Raw genomic sequence first — 20,057 nt, 5'->3', positions numbered from 1 at the left:
GTGGGTTTGGTAGGTTTCCCTAGATGGCCGTCTAGCACGGGGCCAAAAACCCAGGTAACTCCTCTTGCAAAAGCTGGTGGTTTTGACAATGGTTTTGACAATGGTGACGACAAGTGAGGTATCATTTTACTCGAGAGATCAAGGGCAACACTGGGTGGTAGGACATTTGTACCGACACGGAGATCCCACGCAAAAATGTATGGAAAAGTGGTTTTTGTAACCTAAATTTAAGGTTTGCAGGGATTTCTAGGTAGGAAAACATTGGGGGACCCACGCATGCCATACCTCCCTGGACTCCCCCGGGTGTCTAGTTTTCAGAACTGTTTGGGTTTGGTAGTTTCCAAAGATGCCCGCCAAGTCCCGGGCCAAAAGCTCAGGTGACCCCTCAAAAAATAAGATAGTTTTGCTAAAGGTAATTTTTAAGTCTCCACCGTACGAATTGGGCCTTTTCCTGTTGCAGCCACTATGCCTACCCATGCAAGTGAGGTACCATTTTTATCGGGAGACCTGGGGAAACGCTGGGTGAGAGGAAATTTGTGTGAGCCCAGTGATGCCACGCTTTCCCACACAAAAAAGTGTGAAAAAAATGATTTTTTTCAGCTAAAATTGAGGTTTGCAAGGGATTCTGGGTAAAGGAACGTTGGAGGATCCACGCACGCCATACCTCCTTGGAAGCCCCGGGTGTCTACTTTTCAGAAATGTGTGGGTTTGGTAGGTTTCCCTAGATGGCCGTCTAGCACGGGGCCAAAAACCCAGGTAACTCCTCTTGCAAAAGCTGGTGGTTTTGACAATTGTTTTGACAATGGTGACCACAAGTGAGGTATCATTTTACTCGAGAGATCAAGGGGAACACTGGGTGGTAGGACATTTGTACCGACACGGAGATCCCACGCAAGAATGTATGGAAAAGTGGTTTTTTAACCTAAATTTAAGGTTTGCAGGGATTTCTGGGTAGGAAAACATTGGGGGACCCATGCATGCCATACCTCCCTGGACTCCCCCGGGTGTCTAGTTTTCAGAACTGTTTGGGTTTGGTAGTTTCCAAAGATGCCCGCCAAGCCCCGGGCCAAAAGCTCAGGTGACCCCCACAAAAAATAAGATAGTTTTGCTAAAGGTAATTTTTAAGTCTCCACCGTACGAATTGGGCCTTTTCCTGTTGCAGCCACTATGCCTACCCACGCAAGTGAGGTACCATTTTTATCGGGAGACCTGGGGAAATGCTGGGTGGGAGGAAATTTGTGTGAGCCCAATGATGCCACGCTTTCCCACAGAAAAAAAAGTGTGGAAAAAAAGATTTTTTTCAGCTAAAATTGAGGTTTGCAAGGGATTCTGGGTAAAGGAACGTTGGAGGATCCACGCACGCCATACCTCCTTGGAAGCCCCAGGTGTCTACTTTTCAGAAATGTGTGGGTTTGGTAGGTTTCCCTAGATGACCGTCTAGCACGGGGCCAAAAACCCAGGTAACCCCTCTTGTAAAAGCTGGTGGTTTTGACAATGGTGACAATGTCAAAACCACCAGCTTTTGCAAGCGGGGTTACCTGGGTTTTTGGCCCCGTGCTAGACGGTTATCTAGGGAAACCTACCAAACCCACACATTTCTGAAAAGTAGACACCTGGGGCTTCCAAGGAGGTATGGCCTGCCTGGATCCTCCAACCTTCCTTTACCCAGAATCCCTTGCAAATCTCCATTGTAGCTGAAAAAAAATCAGATTTTTCACACATTTTGTGCGGAAAAGCGTGGCATCACTGGGCTCATACAAATTTCCTCCCACCCAGCGTTCCCCAAGGTCTCCCGATAAAAATGGTACCTCACTTGCGTGGGTAGGCATAGTGGCTACAACAGGAAAAGGTCCAAATCGTACAGTGGAGAATTTAAAATACCCTATAGCAAAACAACATTGATTTTTGGGGGGGCACCTGAGTTTTTGGCCCGGGGCTCGGCGGTCATGTTTGGAAACTACCAAACCCAAACAGTTCTGAAAACTAGACACCCGGGGGAGTCGAGGGAGGTATGGCATACGTGGGTCCCCCAATGTTTTCCTACCCAGAATTCCTTGCAAACCTTAAAATTAGGTAAAAAAAATCACTTTTCCAAACTTTTTTGCATGGGATCTCCATGCCGGAAAAAATGTCCTACCACCCAGCGTTCCCCTTTTTCTCCCGAGTAAAATGATACCTCACTTGTGTGGGTGCCCCAAAGCAGAACAGGCTAAAAATGAATTTTTTAAAAATGTAGTATTTAGGTTTGACAAATTAAGCACCCCACCTTAGTCACAGGCCTTTGGCCCACCCACACAAGTGAGGTATCATTTTACTCGAGAGATCAAGGGGAACACTGGGTGGTAGGACATTTGTACCGACACGGAGATCCCATGCAAGAATGTATGGAAAAGTGGTTTTTTAACCTAAATGTAAGGTTTGCAGGGATTTCTGGGTAGGAAAACATTGGGGGACCCATGCATGCCATACCTCCCTGGACTCCCCCGGGTGTCTAGTTTTCAGAACTGTTTGGGTTTGGATCCTCCAACCTTCCTTTACCCAGAATCCCTTGCAAATCTCCATTGTAGCTGAAAAAAATCAGATTTTTCACACATTTTGTGCGGAAAAGCGTGGCATCACTGGGCTCATACAAATTTCCTCCCACCCAGCGTTCCCCAAGGTCTCCCGATAAAAATGGTACCTCACTTGCGTGGGTAGGCATAGTGGCTGCAACAGGAAAAGGTCCAAATCGTACAGTGGAGAATTTAAAATACCCTATAGCAAAACTACATTGATTTTTGGGGGGGCACCTGAGTTTTTGGCCCGGGGCTCGGCGGCCATGTTTGGAAACTACCAAACCCAAACAGTTCTGAAAACTAGACACCCGGGGGAGTCGAGGGAGGTATGGCATACGTGGGTATGCCAAAAACTCATGGGAACCCCCTTGCAAAACCAAATTGTTTTGAATGAATTAAGTTTTCAATTTGAAAGGGTGCAATTCTTGGGACAATATTGCATGGAAATTGTGACAGACAATTTCAAGTTTGCAGGAGATTGTGGATAAAAAACAACAATAGAATTCACCAGAAAGACATGACCATATACTCCCATGGTCAATATTATCTAAATTTAGTAAGTTATTTATAGCTATAATGTACACCTTAACAGAGTTACTCAAAAGTCAAACATTCAAGCACGGCTATCTATTCCTCAAAGACACACACATACAGGTTGGATTTGGCACGAGGGCGAGTGATGGTTCTTTACATAAAATTTTATTAACAAGATATTTAAAAAAAATGAAATGCTCTGTCAATAAATAAATGCATAAAAACCGAACCAGTGACTCGCAACTCGTGAGCTGTAAAGCCACGACAAGGCACCAACCGTTTTACAGGCCATTCACGCACCTTTCATACCTGATACAAACCAGACCATTGACACCATCCGGAAGGAAAAGCAACACATTACAACAATCACAATAAAGGACAAGGTACACCCTACTTCAGAAAGAGAAAAAAGACAAATATTACTGCACAGCCATCTAATCCGCAAGCACACACACATACTGGTTGGATTTGGCACGAGGGTGAGTGATGATTCAGTACATACAATTGTATTCGCAAGTAATTTCACAAAAATGAAATACACTGCGTATAATTGAAAGTATGATAAACTGAACCACTGACTCACAGCTCGTGAGCTGTAAAGCCACGTCAAGGCACCAACCTCTTTACAGGCCATTCATACACCTTTCGTTCGTGTGACACATAAAAAACATTCACACCGCCAGCCGCGGACCCATCACATTTCAACACTCACACCAGCAGACAGCGCCATTCAAGGGCCCATTACTTTCACACGCCCACATTTCTGACACTGCAACTACACAAAATGATGGACTGCGTGGAGTGTCACTCAACTAGCAGTGTGTGTAGTGACCAACAGAAAGTAACTACTCACACACCGCCAGCCGAGCGCCAGTCCACCCACACCACCATCCAAGCACCAGACCATGCACACCGCCAGCCAAACACCACTCAGCGCGCACCGACAGCCAAGTACCACTCCACACACAACACCAGCCAAGCACCACTCAACGCACACCGCAAACCAAGCGCCACTCCACACACACCACCAGCCAAGCACCACTCCACGCACACCGCAAACCAAGCACCACTCCACACACACCGCCAGCCAAGCACCACTCCGTGCAGAGACAGCCAAGTACCACTCCACGCACACCATCCAGCCAAGCGCCACTCCACACAGACCGCCAGCCAAGCGCCACTCCACGCACACCACCATCCAAGCAACAGACCATGCACACCGCCAGCCAAACACCACTCAGCGCACACCGACAGCCAAGTACCACTCCACACACAACACCAGCCAAGCACCACTCAACGCACACCGCAAACCAAGCGCCACTCCACACACACCACCAGCCAAGCACCACTCCACGCACACCGCAAACCAAGCACCACTCCACACACACCGCCAGCCAAGCACCACTCCGTGCAGAGACAGCCAAGTACCACTCCACGCACACCATCCAGCCAAGCGCCACTCCACACAGACCGCCAGCCAAGCGCCACTCCACGCACACCACCATCCAAGCAACAGACCATGCACACCGCCAGCCAAACACCACTCAGCGCACACCGACAGCCAAGCGCCACTCCACACACACCGCCAGCCAAACACCACTCCGTGCACAGACAGCCAAGTACCACTCCACGCACACCACCAGCCAAGCGCCACTCCACACACAACACCAGCCAAGCGCCACTCCACAAACACAACACCAGCCAAGCACCACTCCGTGCACAGACAGCCAAGTACCACTCCTCGCACACCATCCAGCCAAGCACCACTCCACACACACCGCCAGCCAAGCACCACTCCGTGCACAGACAGCCAAGTATCACTCCACACACACGACCAGCCAAGCGCCACTCCACACACACCACCAGCCAAGCGCCACTCCACGCACACCACCAGCCAAGGACAAATCCAAACACAACACCAGGCAATCGCAAGAGCACACACACTGCCAACCAAACACCAGACCACGCACACCGCCAGCCAAGCACCAGTCCACAGACACCGCCAGACAAGCACCAGTCCACAGACACCGGCAGCCAAGCGCCAAACCATGCACACCGTCAGACAATGGACACTACATGCAAACTAACATCATACTTTAGTTTTTTTTTTAAATAAAAGAAAAAACTAAAACAAATTGCAAATTGATACTAATCTACTAACACAACAACTAAATCTAAAAAGACTACACAAATGCCAACTTTGAAACTGAACAATAAGTTTACAAGAATAAAGACCAACCAGTTCACTTCACCACTCATGGATGCTCCCAAAAATTCTATTCCGTGTGGTACAATCTAAAACAAGCAGGTACACACAGACCGGGGTTTGAAGGGCAGTCGGGGCAGTACATACAAACCTCCTTCCGCAAACCTCTTTGCCAACAGACTCTACATCTCCGACTGGGAAAGTCTTTTGAGATAGTAGGAGGAATTGTATCAGGAAAGTGGCGATCTTTCAATCTGGCAACATCCTCCACCACTCCAAATCTAGGAACACTTGCCCGTTCCACTAAAACAAGGCTGCCTATTACAGACTCCTAAAACTTTACAAAAGTCATCTTTGACTGGGGACAAGATTTCTGGAACACAACAAAAGCATTAAAGGTTGCCAAGTGGAAAAGATGGATAGCCAACTTCTTGTACCAACTTACGAAGTGCAGCATACGGTTCCAACCTCTGATCTACTCTGTCAACACCACCCATGTACTTATTGTAGTCCATTATGCACACAGGTTTGCGCGCTTCTGCAACCTGACCCCAAACAGTCACCAGTTCAGTGCTTTCATCATGTATGGAAGTCAACATGTAGACATCTCTCCTGTCTGAAAACTTCACAGCTAGAAGCTCCTCACAACGCAATGCACTGCACTGTCCCCGAGCAAGCTTTCGACAAACAAGTTCTTTTGGGAAACCTTTACGGTTTGAGTGGATTGTGCCACAAGCAACAGTGTCCACTTTGCCCAATTCCCTGAACAACCGCACACCAGTGTAGAAGTTATCGACATACAAATGATGGCCTTTGTTAAGAAATCCACCACCAAGTTCCCACACAATTTTCTCAGTCACTCCAAAAGTCGACGGACAACCAGGGGGGTTAATCCTGGATTCCTTACCAGTGTACACCCTGAAATTAGAGACATATCCAGTCTCACTGTCACACAGCATATAAAGCTTAATTCCATAGCGTACCCTCTTACTAGGAATGTATTGCCGAAAAACCGAGCGGCCCTTGAACAACAGCAAAGACTCATCCACTGCAATTTCTTTCCCAGGATAAAAGATCTCAGGAAATTGATCAACAAAATGATCAATGACAGGCCGAATCTTGAAAAGACGGTCACAATCAGGGTGATCTCGTGCCAAAGCAGAACTATTGTCAACAAAATGCATCATCCGAAGCAGAAGCAAATACCTATCACGACTCATGACTGCCGGAAATATAGCTGTTGCCATCAAGGGACTAGTAGACCAATATGAAGCCATTGATGGTTTCCTAAGCAAGCCTATCAAAAAAGTTAAACCCAAAAACTTTTTCATCTCCTCCAAATTTGTGGGAGTCCACCGGGTAGCTCTAGCGTGGGGCTTAAGGCTGGCACTGTTTACCCTCAAAAAAATGTCAGCATACAAATTAGTCTGCTCTTCAATCTCTGCCAAAAACACATCATCCATAAACAACTTGAAAAAATCAATAGGCAAAAAGTTTTCAGTGTTCACCCTACACCCTGGAACACCAGTAAATTCAGGCAATGCCGGCTGCACCATGCCTGGTGCAACCCAGAGGTCAGAACTTTCAACGTCAAGTCTTGCAGCCGCAGGCTGCCGCCCAGCTGCCACTTGACTCACTACACCAACTGGAAGTCTAGCAGCCCCAGGCTGCAGCCCAGATGTCTCTTGCCGCACTATTGGCACAGCAATGTCCTCCGCAACCACAGGCACTTCATCCACACCAAAAGTAGCTTTATCAGCACTCAGAGTGTCTTCATCATCAGATGAAGCCATGTGTAGAGCAAACTCACTACCTGAATCTTCACCTCCCACCTCTGGCTCAGAATCAGAGTCAGTCTCTGGACCATGGTCAGAGGAAGAATCAAAAAGCATTCCAACAACTTGCTGAGCAGTAATCCGGTGGCTAGCCATTATCCTTACAAATAAAGGAGTCTGCACAAACAACTCAACAACCCCAACACTGTGCAAAGTAAGTTAAAAAATGTAATGCCTTTATCACAAATATCTATATTTAAAAAATATACAATTCACTTACAAGAGACAACTACACTCACCAGCCCCTATTCTGCAAAGACACCGCAAATAGGCAACGATATCCCACTAGAAAGAAGAAAAAAATAACTTACATCTACAGAAGTACACATGAAAAGCAAATGCAAAAACAGAAACCAAACATACTCGTATAACTACACACTTTGCAAAATAAACAATTACATTACAATTGAACAAAAAAGAGGTCTCTTACCAAACACATGCAACTACAGAAACAGCAGAACAACAGAACCACCAGTAATGGAACCGCACACTGCAACAATCTAAAGAGAAAATAAAACAATACACATTAGAAGAAACAAAAACAACACACATTACAACAGGCTATGTCACAGGGTATGTCACAAATGGGGTGTCTGTCCCCATGGGGGGCAGAATATAAATCATTATAAACGTGGGCCGCCTGAAAGCAAACCTAAGGAGGGCAGAGAGGCCGAATAAAGACACGACAGAACATACTTTTGAAAACAAATGGGCCCAAAGGAAGCAACCCTTGGCCAAGGGGTCGCTCCCTATAGAAAAAAAACAATCCCTGGAGTCTAGTGGGCTTTTCTATACCCCCCTGGGTCCAGAAACGGTAAAAAAACAGCCAATCTGCCCCCAGGGGGGGCAGAACAGTCTACAATATTTATAATGCCCCCTGGAAGCGACCCTTGCCCAAGGGGTTGCTTCCTTTATAAATATAATAAAATCCCTGGTGTCTAGTGGGCTTTTCTGCCCCCCCCCTGGGTCCAGATGTGGCCCAAAAACCGGCTGATCTGCCCCCAGGGGGGGCAGGCAAGTCTAAAAAAAATTATGGGCCACTAGGAAGCGACCCTTCCCCAAGGGGTCGCTTCCTTTATAATTATAATCAAATCCCTGGTGTCTAGTGCGCTTTTCTGCCCCCCGCCCCCTGGGTGCAGATCGGCCAAAAAAACAGCCGATCCGCCCCAGGGGGGGCAGAAAAGTCTGAAAAATAATTTATCCCCCTAAGGAAGCGACCCATTATAATTAAATCCCCGGTGACTAGTGGGCTTTTCTGCCCCCCCCTGGGTCCAGATGCAGCCCAAAAAACGGCCAATCTTCCCCCAGGGGGGGCAGAAAAGTCTAAAAAAAAATATGGGCCACTAGGAAGCAACTCTTCCCCATGGGGTCGCTTCCTTTACAATGACAATCAAATCCCTGGTGTCTAGTGGGCTTTTCTGCGCCCCTGGGTGCAGATCGGCCAAAAAAACGGCCGATCTGCCCCAGGGGGGGCAGAAAAGTCTGAAAAATAATTTGGCCCCAAAAGGAAGCGACCGTTGCCCAAGGGGTCGCTTCCTGCACACAAACAAACACACACACGCAATCCCTGGTGTCTAGTGGGGATGTGCGCGATCGTGCACCAGGAATGCCCTGCATTGGGACATCAGGGGAGAGGAAACACAGTTTCCTCCCCCCAGATGCCTCAAGGCACCGAAAAACGGGCCCCCCGCCCCACCGTAGCAGCAAACACAAACCTGTCTCCTGGACGCGCTGGAATGAAATGGATAACAGCGCGTCCAGCGCTTCCTGATGACACCGGCGCGCGCTGTGCGCGCTGACGTCACCAGGAAGCGTGGGGGGGCCAGGGCTTTCCACTGCCACCCCAGAAAAAACAACCAAGATCGATGCCCCAGGGGAGGAGCCCCCGCGCTCCCCCCCAGGGCTGTACTGATGACAGAACGGTTCCGTCATCAGCACAGCCCAACCGACGCTGATGACAGAACCGCTCCGTCATCAGCGTCGAAGGGGTTAACAGAGGTTGCGTTTTCTTAAATCCCAGTACAGCTGAAACTCTGCATAAAAATGAGCTCAGAAGTACACTTTATTTATTATACAACACAGAAAGGATTGGTATGGAACGTAAAAAGTCTCTTGTGTCCAGCTACATGACTATAGAACAGCATAGGCATCCCCTACCTATCTATCTCACCCTACCTATGAGTCATAGAGAAAGGAGCCTTTTATTTCGCCTAAGAGCAGGAACTGTTAAATTTGCATTATGTTTTCCTCATTGTTAACATTCTAATCTTGACCATGAACCCTGCCCATGTGATGGTGTGAGGGGCCAATCAACTTTACACTTTTCGTTCCATTGTAAATACTATTTAAAGTACACTAAGTGGCTTTTAAATCCATTTTTTAAAAAGAAAAGGCCCATTAGCCTGAATGATGTCTGGGTCCTTAGACATTATATTAATGTATGAATACTTTGTATAAACTGATGTACGAACTAGTATTTTATATGATTCTCAACCGTTTATTGCTAATGGATTTTAGCATTACTCTCCATCCGTTATTTAATTTGTTACATTGCTGTGCTTTTATGGGTACCATGTTATCCGAATAAAGTTTTCTGAACTGAACTGAACTGAAAGTTGAAGGCGTAATAAAAAAGAGTGGAAAGTGATGGTGAAATTGTAGGACAGCAATTAGAAAACAGCATTTCAGGTAACAACTGTTCTGCATATGTGATTCTGAATGTAACGTTTCATTTACAACGTCTTATTTAAAAAATCATAAAAAACCATGAGAAAAGATTCTGTTATGCACTACATCATTTATTTCTACAGTTAGTAACTAACAGAAGTAAAATACATACTGTTTCTGGCATTCAACATCTTTTGGATATATGTACCGGTTCATTGGCATTTACTCTCAACATACAACAAGATGCATAAGAATTTCTTCTGCTCATGCTTGGAGTATTTGAAGATGAAGGAATAAACATTATAACTTATTTGCCCTTTTTCATTATATTTTCCCTTGTTTCATACTCCTTCCTCTCTTGTTGTAAGTACTTTTATTTTCATAGTCCCATGTTTGTCCTCATAATCCTCCCTCTGTTCTAATAAGTAATATTATAGAATATATTTCATATATTTATTTTCTGTAATGTTATATATGTTTTTTATAATAGATTCTGTTTATCAATACTGAAAAAACTGTATCATGCCTACGAAATGTCAAAAGAGGAAACAACGAAAGAAAGGTGTTTATTTGAAGAGAAGTCATCCACAAGATTTACATGAAGAACCATGTGTTAACAAAAAGAAAAAAAGTCCTGGTAAGAGAAGGAACACTTTTCTGAGGAAAATATTAAAGACTAAGAGTTGTGTGCACAAAGTAAAAAATGTTATTAGTGTATCTGCAACGAAAAAGAAAAAGAAGAATAAAGAGAACAATCGTGGAAAGTCAACTGCAGAAAAAATAGTGTATAGTAAAAGGAGGAAAAACCAATTTATGGAAATTAGGAAAAAAATGTTTTATAATAGAGTTGTGTTAAATTTAATTAAAGAAATTAAGGGATGTAAAAAAAACAGCATTTTATAAGAAGAAGAAAGGTATAGAAAATGTAGTTGAGAAAGCTTTCGAATTGAAAACAAAATTGTTTATTTTAGTAATCAATAGAATTCGATCACTAGATAAGCCGATCCATTTAATGAAGGCCAAAAGTAAGTGGAGAAGAGTAATTAACAGAAGTAATTTTTGTGAGTTTTTTTGGGTGAATGGAAACATAGTTCAAGTTCTGAGCCTTTTTTTAATGAAGAAAGTTATCTTCAGAGTAATGATTTGTTGCATGCAGTTGACACTAGTGGTCGTGCTTATGAGGTTAGAAATGGTTGTCCTATTAAGAAAGAGAAAATTGTTCCTAGAAATGCAGAAGAGGTGCTAGCTGATGAAGTTTTAGGGAGATGTCCTAAAGCTCCAGTGTACACTTGGAATTGTGGTAGTATTTGTAGTGTACGGCAAGAATCTATTGATTTTTTACGCAATTTCTTACGTAACTGTACTAAGAAAAGTGTTAAACAAAATATTAAGATGTTGCAAGGACTAGACCCTTGCAGAGTGAGAGAAAATACTGGTTTGCAAGGTCATTCTCTGCCTTGTTTTTCTAAAAAAGTATGTCGAAGTGTTTTTCACCATTTCAGGATGTTAGCAGTACATCATTCTGAAATGAGGAAATTAGTGAGAAGATTGTATTATGCAAATCCAGCTCTACTGTTAAAAAAGTTGAACAGTGCTCTTTTTCATGGATCTGTATCAAATGTAAAAACGTTTGTGATGAAATTGAGGTTAGTTATTTTGGTCCTGAGGAAGACAGTGCAGAAATTGAAATATTAATAGAAGGAAATGTAGAAGAGAATGTACAACATTGTAGTACAGAAATATTTGAGCAAGAAATTACAAAGTTTAAGGTGATTTCATGTTGTGAAAGGCCAAATTATTGTTGTGTCTGTTGTTGATGAACTCACGATAAAAATCAGACCAGGACTGTTGATTTGTATTTAAAGAGTGAAAAGGAAAATAATAATGAGTGGAAGGATTTTGCAACTTACTTGTTGGTGGAGAATTGTTTTAATTTGGGTTCTGATCAGCGTATCTGTAAATATTGTTATAACAAATTGGACGAGAACAAAATGCCTGCAGAAGCTGTGCATAATAATCTTCAGTTGGTAAATATTCCTTCTAAACTGATGGATTTAAATACCTATGAGTCTATTCTTATTCAATGTGTGCATCCATTTCATATGGAGCCTAAGACAGGAAAATTGCCTCCTTCTGATTAACAGAGAGGATTAAAGGGAAGAGTTGTATATTTGCCTCTAGATTTAAAGAAAAATATTGAAACAATTGGTGTAGAAAATGTAGAGTATGAACCTTTAGTTATTCTTGTTAATGGTGTTCCTACTAAGAGTAAGAAAATCTGGCAAGAATTAGTAGATGTTAGGAAAGTGAAAAAGGGAACGTTGTATCTGGTAAAAAATAATCAATATTACAGAAATGAGTATGTGAGAGAAGAAGAAATAACTGTAGAAGAAGATAGTGACTAGCCATCTGGACAAATTGGAAAAGTGGATGTGTCCAGAACTGAAGAAATCCATGAACATTACAGTGTTCATCCACTGCACTCTAAAGAAGTGATGGGGAATACTATAGAGTTATTCCAAATGAAAGAAGCAAAAGGAAGTCCCATTAGTGTATGGGAAAAAAGCTTGGAAGCTCGTTGTTTCCCTCAGTTGTTTCCCACGGGAAAAGGAGGACGATATGATGACTGACCTGTGCAGATTCCTGCATCTGAACACCGGACATCAAGATTGTATGCAGAAGATCCAAGATTTCGTCAATGTATTCCGTATTTGTTTCATCTTTTCTTTGAGAGTGATTTGTCTGGACTTTCTTATGCAGAAAACCATATATTGAAAACAGGTGTACATCTGCAAAATGTTTCGGCAAAGGAATTTATGGATAAAGTACTGCAGAAAGATAATGTTTTGGAATCTCAGCTGATTAATCTCATGGCATGTCAGCGTAGTACTAATGAGTACTGGTACCGTCGTCATGGAGAACTGAAATGTATGCTAAGGAACTTAGGAACTCCTATATGGTTCCTTACTCTAAGCTGTGCTGAATATGCCTGGGATGATTTACTTCAATTTCTTCGAGAGGCAAATCCAAATATACTAAATATTGAATACAAGACACCTGGAGAATTGTGCTCTTTGGATCCAGTTAATGTATGCAGGTATTTCAATCATGGATTTGAAGCTATGATGTCTTTTATCACCAATAAAAAAAAATCCTCCTCTTGGAGATCTTCTGGACTTCTTTTGGGAGTATCACGCAAGAGGTGCTCCTCACATACATATGCTTATATGGATCAAAGATGCTCCCAAATTTGGAATAGACTCAGATGATACTGTGTTGTCTTTTATTGAAGAATATGCTACATGTGATATACCCAAAAGTACACAAGATAAGGACCTAAGACAACAAGTCTTACGATTCCAAAGCCATCGTTGTGGAAAATACTGTCGGTGAAAGTACAAATCTAAGGACAAATGCTACACCAAATGCCGTTTTGGATTTCCACGTCCAGTAATATCGAAAGGAAGAGTGAACAGTTTTATGTCATCTTTGCGACATACTATCACAAGAAAGTCTCCAAAAAATAGCTACAACTTAAGAAGAAATGAAGAGTCAAAATACATAAATGACTATAACCCAGTCATTTTGTCCATGTGGAATGCTAATATGGATATTCAATATGTTGCAGACAATTCCATTGCTGTTTCTCGATGTGTAACATCGTAGATAACAAAATTAGAAAAGACGGAATTGAAGGAAATGTGGGAAGAGATTTCCCACGAGAAGAGTCTAAGTAAGAACAGTTTGAAGATGTTATCTCATCGAGAAATTGGAGCGTATGAATGTTCGGATCGCTTATCATCTGCAAGTCTATACTCCAAATCTAGAAGAATCATTTGGGTGAGTCTAGGTCTTGCTGCAACACGAAACCGAGTTCTTAAATCTGGACAAGAAATTTAATATTTAGCTGAAAAAGAGCCAGAAAGTACAGATATTGTGAAAACAAATATGTTGGATACATATTATCCAAATAGAAGTAATTATCTTGAGAACATTTGTCTCTATGAAGTGCTGCAAAACTATATTTTTAAACGGAATATTACAGAAAACATCAATAATGGTATATATGCCGTGATTGGTTCTGAAGGATGTCTGGTGAAACAAAGAAAAGGACATTTGATTAATCACCGTAAACTGAGTTGCGAAACACCTGACAAAAGGGAATTTTATTATTTAGCTCTTTTGCAACTTTTCAAGCCATGGCGTTTAGAATTGGAAATACTTGGAGATTTCGAGAGCTATGAAGTTTCCTTCAATGCAACTAAAGATAATATAGAATGTCCTGTTTTTGCTAATTATGTGAAAATGTTGAATGACGAAATTGAGCAAGAAGCTAGAATTGCAGCTGAGATTGCTGGAGACAGTTCTCAAGAGAGTCAAACTTCCGCACCGTTGAGTCAGGACCCACTAGGAGAACCAATTGTTCAAAATGAAGCAGCAACTGCTATGGAAGAGGTGGAGACAGCAATGTATCAAGCTCAAGAAGATGTAACAAACTTAGGAAACTTGGAAGAACTACTAAATCTTGAGCTGAAAGAAATATATGAGCAAGTGAGAGAACAGATTGACCATGGATTACTTCATGAGAAGAAAAAAGTGCTCTTGCTCATCATTTGAACCTATCCAAATGTATGTGAGTGGACAAGCTGGAACAGGCAAAAGTTTTTTAATTAATCACAACTTTTCTACAGAAAACAACTGAGTCGCATTTTTCTTGTGTTGTCACTGCTCCAACTGGATTAGCAGCCCACAATATTAAAGGAATTACTTTACATCGTTTATTAATGCTACCAGTAGAGCATGAAAACAAATTAGAATACCACAAGCTATCTGGAGAAGCTTGTTGTGAAGTTTCTAGAGTCTTGAGGAAAATGAAACTTCTAATTAATTATTGATGAGGTAAGCATGGTATCAAACGTATTGCTTGCTTTTGTGCATTTAAGAATGCAGCAAATTCTTAAAACAGAGTATGACATATTATTTGGAGGAAAACACGTCATAGTTTTTGGAGATCTTCTACAACTTACTCCTGTAAAAGGACAACCAGTGTTTAATACACTGTTGCATGAAGATACCAGAAAGTCTTTGGGGAGCATTGGAAATGTAAACATTTGGTCATGTTTTGATTATTGGGAACTTATTACAAATATGCGACAGGCAAACGATGCTGATTATTGAACTACTCTTCAAGATATAAGAATTGGAAAAATGACTGAACATGGCAAACAAGCTTTACAGAGACGATTACTTTCCAATTTGTTTCCAAACGAAAATATTGTCCCAGAGAAAATATACATGACAATTGCAGAAAACAAATCTGTAATCTTCTTAATGCCAACACTACGTGAATGTTCTATATTCAATAAAGAAATGTTAAAGTTGGAAAATGAAGAAATTATAAAATTGGAAGCTATTGATAAAATAGAACATGAAATAGAACATGAAGGAATCACTATTATTTTGACTGAAAAGTTGAAGAGGAAATTGGATTCTTTAGAGAAATTGATAAGTAAAACTGCAGGTTTAGAAAAGAATTTGCATGCATGTAACTGTAGGGTAATTTTACGATGTAATCTGTGAAGTTTTAGTAAATGAAGCAATGGGTAAATATGTTGATTTTGTTAATTATGCAAATATAGATGGGATTGAATTTTTTTAAATCAAATTTGATCAAATTGAAGAAGTACAACAATTTAGTCGTTGTTCAGCTCAGTTTTTGCTTGTAAAAGATTTGTATGTACGCAGAAAACAGTTTCCTATTTCTTTGGCATATGCGGTGACCATTCATAAATCTCAAGGTTTAAGTGTAGATAGTGCTTTAGTGAATATTGGAAGTACTGTGTTCAAAGAAGGTATGGCATATGTTGCTTTGTCTCGAGTCAGAACTTTATCTGGATTGTACTTGATTGATTTTGATGAGACAAAGGTTAGTGCAGATGCAAATTGTGTGAAAGAGTATTTTAGGTTAAGAAGGGAATATGCACCCAATTTAGGTCAATATCCAGTATTTGAAAAGCGTGAGGTAGAAAAAGAAGATTTGAGAATATCTGTAGTGAAGCTGTAGAGAAAGAAAAAAAATGATGAAGTTGCACCTAAAAGCAAAAAGAAAAAGGACAGTGTTGAAGAGAATGTTGGTTATCGGTTTGAAAATAGTTGTGGTGTCAACTGCTATGCTAATGTTGTTGTTAATGTTGTTTTTGTTCTTGAAAGTTTGCAACAGCAAATTGTTGAAAATCGGGACGAAAGATTCTGTTCATTAATGTATTCTTTTTATGAGAAATGTAGTAGTGATAAAAGTAAAATACAAAGTGTTTCCGATATTCAAAATGTTTTGGACATATCTTCTGGTTCTAGTCAATTTACGCAGAATATTCAGCAAGATTGTCAGGAATTTTTAATTTTTATGCTTGGTGGACTGGAAGATGAAGGTATAGGTATTGAAAACCTTTTTGGCCTTTCTTATAAATGGCAACATGAGTGTCAAAATTGTTTGTTTACATGTAGCACTAACATAGACACTGAAAAATTCATATATTTGACTTTACCTGACTGTGAATAAGTGTCTTTTAACAATCTAATTAGAGGAGCAAGTCAAAACATGGAGTGTAGCCAATGTAAATCAGAAATGTCATCAACATTATTTTTACAAAGATATGGACAGTATGTAATTGTAATGCTGCAACGTTGTAGAGCTGATGGAAGAAAATTGGAAACTTTAATTAAATTTTTTTAACTGGTCAAGTTTAAATATCAGGGGGAACTTTTGTAGCTGTTGCAATTATTTTTCATGATGGACCTTCTACAACATCTGGACATTACACTGTTTATTTAAAATGTCTGAAAGGTTGGATACATTGTAATGATAGTCAATTAGTTTTAAAGCAACGTTTGCCTAAAGAGTTACCAAATTCTTACCTAATATTTTTAAAGCCAAAATTTTAAGATCAAAATTTGGCCTTTCAGGATTACTGCTGTTAAGGTAGATTAGTCTGGTGTTGTAGAGTATTTTGTAAGTGAGGGTGAGGAGCTTGAAGGTGATCCTCTTGTTGATATTGAGGCAGTGTAGGTGTATCAGGTGGTGGATGATGTGGCTGCAGCAGGGGACATTGATGATCACTCAGGTGGAGGTCTTTTGGATTTGTTGTAGTTGTTGTAGGTGTTTGGCTGGAATTCCTGTGTAGAGTGTTTTGCCACAGTGTAGTCTGCTGCTGATGAGGGACTGTGTCACTGTTCTTCTTCTTTTGGTTAGGATCCACTTGTAAATGTTGTGGAGCATATGGAGGGTGTTATAGCAGTACAAGGAAACGGTGTAGACTTGCTTACACATGGAGAGGGAGGAGTTGAGGATGAATCCCAGGTTGTGGACATGGTTGGTAGGTGTTGGTACTGTCCACAGTATAGTAAGCTAGCAGGAGTCGTCCGAGGCTGAGGGGATGGGTCTGAGGATGAGTACCTTAATTGTGTGCGAGTTCATGTTTAGAGAGCTGCTCTTTATGTAGTTGGTGACGTCCTTCATTGTGTCGTGGAGGTTGCTTTTGGTGGTATGTGGCTTCTTGGTGAGGAAGAGGATGAGCTGGGTGTTGTTGGCGTAGGAGATATTGTTGAGGTTGTGATGGTGGGCTACTTGTGTGAGGGTGCCCATGTAGATGTTGAATAGCGTCGGGTTGAGGGATGAGCACTGGGGGACGGAGCAAATGATGTCGGTGGTTTTGGATCAGAAGGCTGGGAGGCAGATGCTCATGATTACTATTGAACAATTTCCAAAGTAAGAATTTGACGCACACTATTTGGCTGTGCGGAAAAGTATGTGAAAGCAATAACGAGTTTTTGTTGTATATTTTGTCAGCATATATTTGTAAGTAACATTATTTACAGTGTATGAAAATTAATCATAATGTTTTGTATTTTATGATTGTTTGAGATGTGTCATATTTACGTAAGAAATTGCTCTTAGAAAAAAAAATTAAGATATGTTTTATTTCTATTTTTTAGATTGTTTTTGAGAATGTTGAATGTTTTTTTTAAGATAATCTTATTGATTGTCTTTTTTTTGCCCACTGGTATTTGATGAGTACTATTGACCTCACTGCTTCTAGTGAAATTCAATACAGCAAAAAAGGCAAATGTAATACTTTACAAATTATTTTGTGTTGTAAAAGATATATTGTAACTGTATTTATTTGTGTCTTCCACAGATGGTAATTTTATTATATATAATTTTTTTATTATTCATTATGCTTAAGGTTAGTGCAAGTAACTGTTAAAAATGGTCGATGAAATGTGCTTCAACCGAGCTGAAGTAACAAAACATGGATGGAGAACATAAGTGTGTAAAGATGGTTTGTATATTTTAAAGATATTTCAAAAAATTATATACTGAGTGTACCTGTCAGAACCCCTAATCAGGAGAGATGAAGGATCCGCAAGGAAACAGATTTGGAGTGCTTTAGTGCAACAGAGGAATTCTAAGATGGCCACCTTGAGGAAAGATTCAGAAAAGGGGGTGGTGATGAACAGAGTGCCTGAATTAAGCAGACCACTCTTACCCAGTCCAAAGATCAGGGCTTGATCCATCACCGTTTTTTTTAGCTCACTGCACCATCCCAGCTCAGAACTTGGCTATATGCAAATTAGTCTGTTCCTGTCCCAGTGCATGATGGGAACAGGGCAAACCAAACTACCAAGCCAATTCTTATACTGGGAAGGAAACAAGATTCCGGGGACCGGTTTCTGCCATTTCAGGCGTCGTCGGCCCGGCTTGCTTGAATCCTGATGGTGCAATGAGCAAGGGACTCAAATCTGAGTATACCCTTCCACGCTTATGGTGGACAAAATGATTCAGAAAAGGGGGTGGTGATGAACAGAGTGCCTGAATTAAGCAGACCACTCTTACCCAGTCCAAAGATCAGGGCTTGATCCATCACCGTTTTTTAGCTCACTGCACCATCCCAGCTCAGAACTTGGCTATATGCAAATTAGTCTGTTCCTGTCCCAGTGCATGATGGGAACAGGGCAAACCAAACTACCAAGCCAATTCTTATACTGGGAAGGAAACAAGCTTCCGGGGACCGGTTTCTGCCATTTCAGGCGTCGTCGGCCCGGCTTGCTTGAATCCTGATGGTGCAATGAGCAAGGGACTCACATCTGAGTATACCCTTCCACGCTTATGGTGGACAAAATGATTCAAAAAAGGGGGTGGTGATGAACAGAGTGCCTGAATTAAGCAGACCACTCTTACCCAGTCCAAAGATCAGGGCTTGATCCATCACCATTTTTTTAGCTCACTGCACCATCCAAGCTCAGAACTTGGCTATATGCAAATTAGTCTGTTCCTGTCCCAGTGCATGATGGGAACAGGGCAAACCAAACTACCAAGCCAATTCTTATACTGGGAAGGAAACAAGCTTCCGGGGACCGGTTTCTGCCATTTCAGGCGTCGTCGGCCCGGCTTGCTTGAATCCTGATGGTGCAATGAGCAAGGGACTCACATCTGAGTATACCCTTCCACGCTTAAGGTGGACAAAATGATTCAGAAAAGGGGGTGGTGATGAACAGAGTGCCTGAATTAAGCCGACCACTCTTACCCAGTCCAAAGATCAGGGCTTGATCCATCACCGGTTTTTAGCTCACTGCACCATCCCAGCTCAGAACTTGGCTGTATGCAAATTAGTCTGTTCCTGTCCCAGTGCATGATGGGAACAGGGCAAACCCAACTACCAAGCCAATTCTTATACTGGGAAGGAAACAAGCTTCCGGGGACCGGTTTCTGCCATTTCAGGCATCGTCGGCCCAGCTTGCTTGAATCCTGATGGTGCAATGAGCAAGGGACTCACATCTGAGTATACCCTTCCACGCTTATGGTGGACAAAATGATTCAGAAAAGGGGGTGGTGATGAACAGAGTGCCTGAATTAAGCAGACCACTCTTACCCAGTCCAAAGATCAGGGCTTGATCCATCACTGTTTTTTAGCTCACTGCACCATCCCAGCTCAGAACTTGGCTATATGCAAATTAGTCTGTTCCTGTCCCAGTGCATGATGGGAACAGGGCAAACCAAACTACCAAGCCAATTCTTATACTGGGATGGAAACAAGCTTCCGGGGACCAGTTTCTGCCATTTCAGGCGCCGTCGGCCCGGCTTGCTTGAATCCTGATGGTGCAATGAGCAAGGGACTCACATCTGAGTATACCCTTCCACGCTTATGGTGGACAAAATGATTCAGAAAAGGGGGTGGTGATGAACAGAGTGCCTGAATTAAG

The sequence above is a fragment of the Lissotriton helveticus genome, chromosome 12, assembly GCF_964261635.1.
Source record: "Lissotriton helveticus chromosome 12, aLisHel1.1, whole genome shotgun sequence".
NCBI classification, from domain to species: domain Eukaryota; kingdom Metazoa; phylum Chordata; class Amphibia; order Caudata; family Salamandridae; genus Lissotriton; species Lissotriton helveticus.
This window is presented reverse-complemented; position numbering follows the sequence as displayed.